The sequence below is a fragment of the Phoenix dactylifera genome, unplaced genomic scaffold, assembly GCF_009389715.1.
Source record: "Phoenix dactylifera cultivar Barhee BC4 unplaced genomic scaffold, palm_55x_up_171113_PBpolish2nd_filt_p 001130F, whole genome shotgun sequence".
NCBI lineage: Eukaryota > Viridiplantae > Streptophyta > Magnoliopsida > Arecales > Arecaceae > Phoenix > Phoenix dactylifera.
Genome location: NW_024068473.1, coordinates 57,510 through 67,433, shown reverse-complemented (window position 1 = coordinate 67,433; position 9,924 = coordinate 57,510). Strand labels below are relative to the sequence as shown.

The following is a 9,924-nucleotide window of genomic DNA, read 5'->3' as shown; positions in this document are numbered from 1 at the left end:
ATTTTATGGACTCTGAGATTCGAGTCGACTCCCGCAATACGCGAGTCGACTCCGAGACTGAGCAACCATCAACAGACAGAAGACCAAGTTACTGCCTCTGAGATTCGAGTCGACTCCCAGACAGCTCGAGTCGACTCCAAGACAAGCTTCACGTCAAAAGGCAGAAGACCAACTTTCGGAAACTGAGAGCCGAGTCGACTCCAAGGAAGTTCGAGTCGACTCCAAGACTGGATGAGCCAAAAGACAGAGAATCGAGAGTTCGGGCTCTGAGATTCGAGTCGACTCCCAGGACAGTCGAGTCGACTCGAGTGGACAAAATTCAAATTTGGATCCACGGACTTCAGTGGATGAGCCGACTCCAAAAATTGCCAGGTCAACTCCAGAAGTTGGCGAGTCGACTCCGGGTCAAGACGAGTCGACTCCCAGTCGTGACGGCAACTTTAATTCAAATTTGGAACAGTTGCCGAGTCGACTCCGGAAAAGCTTGAGTCGACTCCCGCTACAGCCGAGTCGACTCCTGATCGCGCGAGTCGACTCCAACCCACCAACGGTCATATTGTCAGGCTGCGCAGAGTGTGCAGAACGGGCAGAAAAAGCAGTGTAACGGCTAGTTTCCGTGGGGGTTGGCTTAAATAGCCACAGAAGACTGTAGCAAGGCAGAGAACAGACATTCCACTCCAAGCATTCAAGTTTTCAAGCTCTCCAAGTGCTCTTAAATGAAAAAGGGGAGATCTGCATTTACTGCTCCAACAACTTCTTCCCAACAATCAAAGCTTCCTCCTCCTGCATTCAAGTCGACCACTCTTTCAAGAGGAGACCGGAGTTCCAGAAGCCATACCTCTTCACCAGCTTAAAAGCGTTTGAGGGCTTCTAACTCCTTTACGATTATATTATTTTAAATCTGCTTTTTGAGAAGCTATTTTCTGTTTTCTTCTATCTCTTGTATTTACTTGATTCAATCGGGGGATTGAATCAAGGGGTTTAAGGTTGGTTGGTGAGCCAAGTTAAAACCAACGTGTGTAAGGGTTTGATTGTGAGCCCGGGAAAACAATCGGGGTTGGTTCTAGTCGGTGAGCCTGGAAAAACCGACCGAGTTCGTTGTGAGCTCGTAAAACAACAAGTTTGGTTGTGAGCTTGCAAAACAACCGGCTGTAATCCAAGGGGGTTATAGTGAAATTCCCAAGTGAGACTTGGGGAGTGGACGTAGGAGCAAGGGTTAGCTCCGAACCACTATAAAACTTTGTATTTGTAGTGCATTGTCTCTCATCTTCTTCCCCGCACATTACTCACAGCACTTAGCTTTAATTAAATAACTTGCTATAGTTCTTAATTAATCATCCACAAAGTTTTAATTAGTCAAATTATTTTAAAAACCCAATTCACCCCCCCCCCCCTCTTGGGTTGTCTATCTGGGCAACATTTTTGCTTTAGTATTTGATTGAAATATGAATTGCAAGTATTGACCAATTTTGTGATATAGAAAATACTTTTGAAAATATAATCAAATCACTTCATTTTATAGTATACTTTACTCACTATTGGATAAGTTGCTAAAAGATTAATCAATTTATTAAGAATAACTCTATGAATTCTCTATATGCTTGATTGAGAGTTTTTACCCATGGCATTATTATTTATTGATCATAGATATGATAATGTGTACTTAGTATGCTTTTGAATATATGCACTATGAATACCAAGATTAAAGAAACCATCTTTGGCATATAAAATCAACTCATGCTAGTATGTACTTAATCTCAAAAGACCTTGCCATTGCCTTACTTAGATTATCTTCTGAAAGGTCAAAGTTTGCTATGCATGTTAACTAAGGAAACAAACAAGAATCAATTTCTAAATCTAAAGATGTTGTTTCCATCACTAAGTTTTCAAAAGCTTACATTGGATTTGTTCTTGGCAAATAAAATTGAAATATTTTCTGTATTTGCTAAATCTTGTAAAAGTGTTTCAAATGATAAAGGTTTCCAAACTGTGAAGGTATCATGGCACAGTGTTGAAAACCAAAATCCTGATAAAGTTTATACAGAAATTAATTATTTCAGCACCAAGGACACCTTAAGTAAAATAGGGTTAATAGAATTCTTGAAGAAATAAAAAAAAGACAATTGTGTATGATAGTCATCTACTTAAATAATTTTTAAAAGCTATCATCACTGCTTGTCATAAATATGATTTCTATTATATCTATTTTTGATGAAAACTCCTTTTGATCTTCTGAAAAATAGAAAATAAACTATTGCATATCTTTCATATTTTTCAGTCGTACATGTTATGCTTGATATGTTCTTATGAAAATAATGCCAAATCTGATAGAGATATGTCTATCCTTGGATATCATTCATCAAGCAATGCATATAGAATATTCAATGAAAAGATTTTAGTTGCAGAAATATCAAGACATTTTATTTTTGATTTATTATCAAGATACTAAGATCAAATTATATATGTATATGGTTAATCTTTTACATATAACAATCTGAAAACATGTTAATAATTAAAACCAAATTGAGTTTTCCAGAAATGCACCTAATGAAGAAAAATTGATGACTACTAAAAGACTAAATCAAGAAAAGATGAAATAGATCTTGATGAAATTCTTGCATGATTAGAAGTAAAGATCACCATTATCATTTGCTTGCTTTATGAGCTTTATATTCTATTAAATGAGTATGTAGAATGGACTCCTATGTGATTACTTTATTAAAGAAGATATATGTTAAATAACCACCATATTTGAAAGCACTCATTACAAATATGTTAAAGCAATATATGATTTGAAACAAGCATCAAAAGCATGATATAAAAGCTTAAGCAACCCTTTTGATAGAAAGTAATAGTGATGCATCAAAAGAAGAATTTGTGATATCTTACTTGCTCAAAGTATACATTGATGATATCATTTTTGGTTCTACTAATGGAGATTTATATGAAGATTTTACTAAGCTCATGCAAGGTGAGTTTGAAATATGTATGATGAATGAATTAACATTTTCTCTCAAACTCCAAATTAAGACAAACAAGAAAGGGAATCTTCATTGACCAAAGTTAGTCCACAAGAAAACTCTTATAGAAGATTGGCATGAAGAAGGTATGTCTATGACCCCATCTTATAGAATTTGAAAAGGATGAGTGAAGTAGATCTATTGTTCTTAAAGCTGTATTGAAGCATGATAGAATAATTATTTTATCATACAGCTAGTAGACCAGATTGTATGCTCATTATGTGCACTTATGCAAGCCTTCAATCTAACTTTAATGAATCATATTTTATTGATAACAAATAAATCATAATCTGAAATTTGATAGAAACAACCGTTTAAGATAAGTTGATTAAAACTTAGCTAACATATCTTATTGATAATTATCTTAAGCAAATAGAATCTAAACTAAATTGATTTTGGAAGTAAGAAATTGATTTGACCTTGATAAATCTTTCTATTGCCTCACATGCGTGTCCTTGAACTATCTTGATTAATGAAACTATCTCTTTAGTTCAAGTGATATGTGCTTGCTTATATTTAGGCAATCTCTTGAGTAAAGTGACTCAACATGCAACTATTGTCATATCTTATATTGAGTCATCTAGTTAAAAAAATTATATATATTGGATGAATGTTTTGTATCTTAAAGAAACTAATGACTTTCCTTCAAGAAAGAAAAATGAGAGATTTCAACTTGAAGGATATCTTCATGTAAGATACACTAAATATTCACATGCAAACAAGAGAGAAGACCTTCTTCAGCCAAAAGTTCATACATAAGAAATCTAGTAGGTATTTGACTGAAGAATGCAGAATGAATTGGTAATTCTAGATACTTCTCTCATAAATTAATTGAGCAAAGTCAATAACTTAAATCTTATTATGGCATGATTAAGGTCTTTAATTATTAATTTTTGATATCATGTGATAGAGACGCAACCAATGATAGAGACGCAACCAGCCCATCTAAAGATCCTTTGCATGGAATTGAAGGTCCTATGACTAGGGCCAAGACTAAGAGGATGAAACAAGCTTTGGATAGCCTGATCATAAAAATCAAAGGAAAAGAAGACCAACGTGAGATAGAGGCTGCACCTAATTGAGTCACTTTCATACAATTGGGTGAAGATGCTTTGAGTCCAACCTGAAGACAACACTTTCGAAAGTCCAAATCACATGACAAGAAGCATTCATGGGAAGGCCAACTTTCCTATTATATTTGGATTTTCGTGCATACTTTTGGGGTGATATTTCAGATGATGTTTTGTATTCCCCAAGTCACATTCAGACTTTCTTGTAGTTCCCAAAGTCACTATAATTACTTTGGGATCTTTTTCCTAAGTTCTGGTTACTTTTCTAGGAGTAGGTGTAACATGCATCTTTTCCAAGCCTTGGTAAATGCAGCCTTGGAAAATGCATGATAAGTAGTGCTATGTAATTTCCTAGGAGTTGCTTCTCTTTGAAGCCATTTCAGCCTTAAAATAGCACCTGATTGTACTTGAGAGGGGGAGAACGCATGAATGAAATTTGAGAGTTTCTCTTATGTGAGAGCTTCACCTTTGTTCTTGGATTAGAACTTGATAGTGTTGGTTCTACCGGCAGGTCGCAGTTAGGGTCACGCTTCTTTTGATAACTTTGGTTCTACCGGCAGGTCGCGGTTAGGGTCAAGTTCCTCATTCTCTACCTATTTCCAGGACGGTCCGAAGTGTGCTCTTATCATTTGGTATCAGAGCCCGGTTCCTGAAATCAGGTGTTATCTATCCTTTGTGTGTTTATCTTGTTTAATTCAAAAAAAAAAGGTGTTCCGCTGTTGTTTATCTCTATATCCTTGGTGACATCTTCCTTTAATCGGTTTGTGTCATCGTCCTTGTTCCTTTCTGTTCTGCTATTTCAAAAAAAAAAAAAAAAAAGAGAAGGAAGAAAGAAGAAGAAGAAAAAAAGAAAAAAAAAAGAAAAGAAAAAAAAATTCGGGGCAGATTTTGCTTCTAATTTCCTTGTGGGTTCTTTAACGCTTCCATTGAATTGTTCTCAATTCAAACCTTCCTTGAACCCTTTGTTGGTTCCAATTAAATTGTTCCTTGCGAGTTCTTGTTCCCTAAGGTTATCATCGACTCCTTACTGTTTCCTGTTGTGTAGAAACATCCAAAAGGTTCTTATTTAAGAGCTCATAAGGTGAAGCTAAGTGGTAAAAGGCAAGAGGGTGAGATCATCATCAAGAAAAAGCCATAAAAGAGTGTCCACCAGAGAGAGGAGTGTGTGAGGACCTATTCTGTTTATACTAATCTTTTGATTGCAGCATACAAAGATGAGTAGTGAAGGTAGTAAACAACCAGATGTTGATATGAAGTTATGGATGAAAGCCATTGCTGATCAACTTACTAAGCTTGGTGCACGAATGAATGATTTGGAATCACCAAGCAGACTCAAACCTTTGAGGGGGCGGATGTTTGAAGAAGAAGAAGAAGAGGAGTATTCGGATGGAAGAAGTAATGGAAGGAGGCAAAGAGATGAATCAAGAAAAGACAGTCATTTGGGAAGTATTAAGATGACAATCCCTGCATTCCAAGGTAAAAATGATCCTGAATTATATTTAGAGTGGGAGAGAAAGGTTGAACATGTGTTTGAATGTCATAATTATTCCGAGGAGAAGAGGGTTAAACTAGCCATTGTTGAGTTCCATGATTATGCTAGTATTTGGTGGGATCAAATGGTGACTAGTAGACGTAGAAATGGGGAGAGGCCTATTGGTACATGGGATGAGATGAAGGCTGTCATGAGAAAAAGGTTTGTACCCAGCCACTACTATAGAGATTTGCACAGGAAATTGCAAAGTCTAACTCATGGCTCTATGAGTGTGGAAGATTACTATAAGGAGATGGAAATAGCCATGATTAGAGCCAATGTTGAAGAAGACCGAGAGGCAACTATGGCTAGATTCATTGGAGGTTTAAAGAAGGAGATAGCTGATGTGGTAGAATTGCAACATTATATAGAGATGGAGGATTTGCTGCACAAAGCTATTCTAGTGGAAAGGCAATTGAAAGCTAAGAGTACTTCCAAATTTACTACTAGTTCCTCATGGAAATCGAATTGGCAAAATAACAAATCTGTGTCAAAGCCAAAAGAAGATGCAAAGGCCAAAAATTCGATTGCTGCACCTAAAGGTAAAATGGAAACTAATTCATCCTCTAGATCTCGTGATATCTAATGTTTCAGGTGTCAAGGAGTTGGACATATTGCTTCTCAATGTCCAAATAAAAGAGCCATGATACTGCTGGATAATGGAGACATAGAGAGTGTGAGCTCAAGTGATGATGACATGCCACCATTGGAGGATTGTAGTGATGTTGAAGTTGCTGAACCTGTTGTTGGAGATGTGCTTGTTACTAGGCGTGCTCTCAACATGCAACCTAAGGCGGGTGGTAATGAGGAGCAACGTGAGCATATATTTCATACAGGATGCCATATAAACGACAAGGTATGCAGCTTAATCATTGATAGTGGGAGTTGCACTAATGTTGCTAGCACCTTGTTGGTTGAAAAATTGAGTTTGCCCACATTAAAGCACCCTAATCCATATAGACTTCAGTGGCTGAATGATTGTGGAGACATAAGGGTGACTAAGCAAGTGATGATTTCATTTTCCATCGGTAAATACAAGGATGAAGTTCTTTGTGATGTGGCACCTATGCATGCTGGACATCTACTTCTTGGGCGTCCGTGGCAATTTGATAGAAGGGTTATTCATGATGGGTACAAAAATAGATGCACTCTTGTTATGAACAATCACACTATTGTTTTAACACCTCTCCAACCAACCGAGGCCTATGCTGATCAAATCAGAATTACAAGAGAGTGTAAGTTGAGAGAGGAGCAATTGAGCATTCAAGAAAAAGAGAGGAAAGATAAGAAAAAAGAGAGTGAGCAGACGAAAGAAAAGAATAAATCAGAATCCAAAGAAGAGAAAAAAAAGAGAGTGAGTGCATTTGCAAGCAAAAGAGAGGTTGAGAGTGCCTTGTTAGCAAAAGAGCAGCTACTTGTGCTCATACACAAGGATGTTTATTTCACTAACGAACTCAATTCTTCTTTGCCTAGTATGGTTGCTTCTTTGTTACAGGAATTTGGTGATATTTTTTCAGAAGAAATTCCCCATGGATTACCTCCTACAAGAGGTATTGAGCATCAGATTGACTTAATTCCAGGTTCTTCAATCCCAAATAGACCAGCTTACAGAACAAGTCCAGAGGAAGCAAAAGAAATTCAAAGGCAAGTAGATGAGTTGCTGCAAAAAGGATTTGTGAGGGAGAGTCTTAGCCCGTGTTCTGCTCCTGTGATCTTGGTTCCGAAGAAAGATGGGACGTGGCGCATGTGTACGGACTGCCGAGCCATAAATAAAATCACTGTAAAGTATCGATATCCTATCCCTAGATTGGATGATATGCTTGATGAATTGCATGGTTCGTGTGTGTTTTCTAAAATAGATTTGAAGAGTGGATACTATCAAATTCGCATGAAAGAAGGTGATGAATGGAAAACAGCTTTTAAAACAAAATATGGTTTATATGAGTGGATGGTGATGCCATTTGGCTTATCTAATGCACCCAGCACCTTCATGAGGTTAATGAACCATGTTTTGCGTTCTTTCATTGGGAAATTTGTTGTAGTGTATTTTGATGATATTTTGATTTATAGCAAAACCTTAGATGAACATGCTAATCATTTGCATGTTGTTCTTAATGTTTTGAGAGAAAACAAATTATATGCTAATCTTAAAAAGTGTTCATTCTGCCATGAATCTGTTGTATTTTTGGGTTTTGTTGTAAGCTCGAAAGGAATAAGTGTGGATGAGGAGAAGGTAAGGGCAATTAGAGAATGGCCTACACCTAAGAATGCAAATGAGGTAAGAAGTTTTCATGGTTTAGCAAGTTTTTATATAGAAGGTTTGTAAAGAACTTTAGTTCTATTGCTGCACCTTTGAATGAACTTGTTAAAAAGAATGTTGTGTTTAAGTGGAATGAAGTGCATGAGGAAGCTTTTAATTCATTAAAAGAAAAATTGACCAATGCACCTTTGCTTTGTTTGCCTAATTTTGATAAAGCTTTTGAAATTGAATGTGATGCATCTGGTGTTGGCATAGGGGCCGTACTAATGCAGGACTCTAAACCAATTACTTACTTTAGTGAAAAGCTTAATGGGGCATCATTGAATTATTCCACGTATGACAAAGAGTTGTACGCTTTGGTGAGAGCTTTGCAAACTTGGCAACACTACTTGTGGTCAAGGGAATTCATAATTCATTCTGACCATCAAAGCTTGAAGTTTCTAAGATCTCAAGGTAAGCTTCAAAAAAGACATGCCAAGTGGTTGGAATTCATTGAGATGTTTCCCTATATAATCAAGTACAAGAATGGTAAGGAAAACAAAGTGGCTGACGCATTGTCCAGAAGGTATGCATTGCTTACTTCTTTGCAAACTAAATTACTTGGTTTTGAGTTTATAAAGGACTTATATGCTAATGATTCTGACTTTGGCCAAGTATGGGATTCTTGTTCTAAACATGCTTTTGGGGACTATTATAGGCATGATGGTTTCTTGTTTAAGAAAAATAAGTTGTGTGTGCCTGTTTGTTCCTTGCGTGAAATGCTAGTTAGAGAAAGTCATGGTGGTGGATTGATGGGACATTTTGGGATAAAAAGGACCTTAGAAATATTGCATGAGCATTTTTATTGGTCTAACATGAATCATGATGTGCAATCGGTCTGTGATAAGTGCATAGCATGTAAACAAGCTAAATCTAAAGTCATGCCCCATGGCTTCTATACACCTTTGCCTGTGTCTAATCAACCCTGGACTGATATTTCAATGGATTTTGTGTTAGGATTACCTCGATCTCAAGGTGGCAAAGATAGTATATTTGTCGTTGTTGATAGGTTTAGTAAAATGGCACATTTCATTGCATGCTCTAAAACCAATGATGCAACACATATTGCTGATCTGTTCTTTAAAGAGATAATGCGCTTGCATGGATTGCCTAGAACAATAGTAAGTGATAGGGATGTAAAGTTCCTAAGTCATTTTTGGAAAACTTTGTGGAATAAACTAGGAACAAAACTCTTATTTTCTACTGTTGCACATCCTCAAACGGATGGACAAACTGAAGTAGTAAATAGAACACTTACTACCTTGTTGCGTGCTATCATTCAAAAGAATTTGAAAAATTGGGAGAAATGCTTGCCACATGTTGAGTTTGCTTATAATAGAACTGTTCAATCTACTACTTCTTATTCTCCTTTTGAAGTTGTGTATGGCTTTAATCCTTTGACTCCTTTAGACATCTTACCTTTGCCTACTAATGAGTGTACCAATTTGGATGGTAAGAAAAAGGCGGATACTATTAGGGAGTTGCATGCAAAAGTTCGAGCCAACATTGAGAGGAAGAATGAGCAATATGCAAGGCAAGCAAATAAGGGGCGTATTAAAGTTATTTTTGAACCAGGAGATTGGGTTTGGGTTCATATGAGGAAGGAGAGGTTTCCCACTCAAAGAAAATCTAAGCTGCAAACAAGAGGAGATGGACCCTTCCAAGTTCTAGAGAAGATCAATGACAATGCCTACAAGTTGGACTTGCCAAGTGAATATGGTAATGTAAGTGCTACCTTTAATGTGGCTGATCTATCTTTGTTTGATGTAGGTGATGAATCTGATTCGAGGACGAATCCTTTTGAAGAGGGAGGGAATGATAGAGACGCAACCAATGATAGAGACGCAACCAGCCCATCTAAAGATCCTTTGCATGGAATTGAAGGTCCTATGACTAGGGCCAAGACTAAGAGGATGAAACAAGCTTTGGATAGCCTGATCATAAAAATCAAAGGAAAAGAAGACCAACGTGAGATAGAGGCTGCACCTAATTGGGTCACTTTCA

General features: G+C 36.9%; 1 pseudogene; it reads left to right on the top strand.

Annotated features, from left to right (window-relative positions):
* Positions 1–4,965: 4,965 nt before the first annotated feature.
* On the top strand, positions 4,966–9,644 carry LOC120108024 (annotated as a pseudogene).
* Positions 9,645–9,924: the final 280 nt, after the last annotated feature.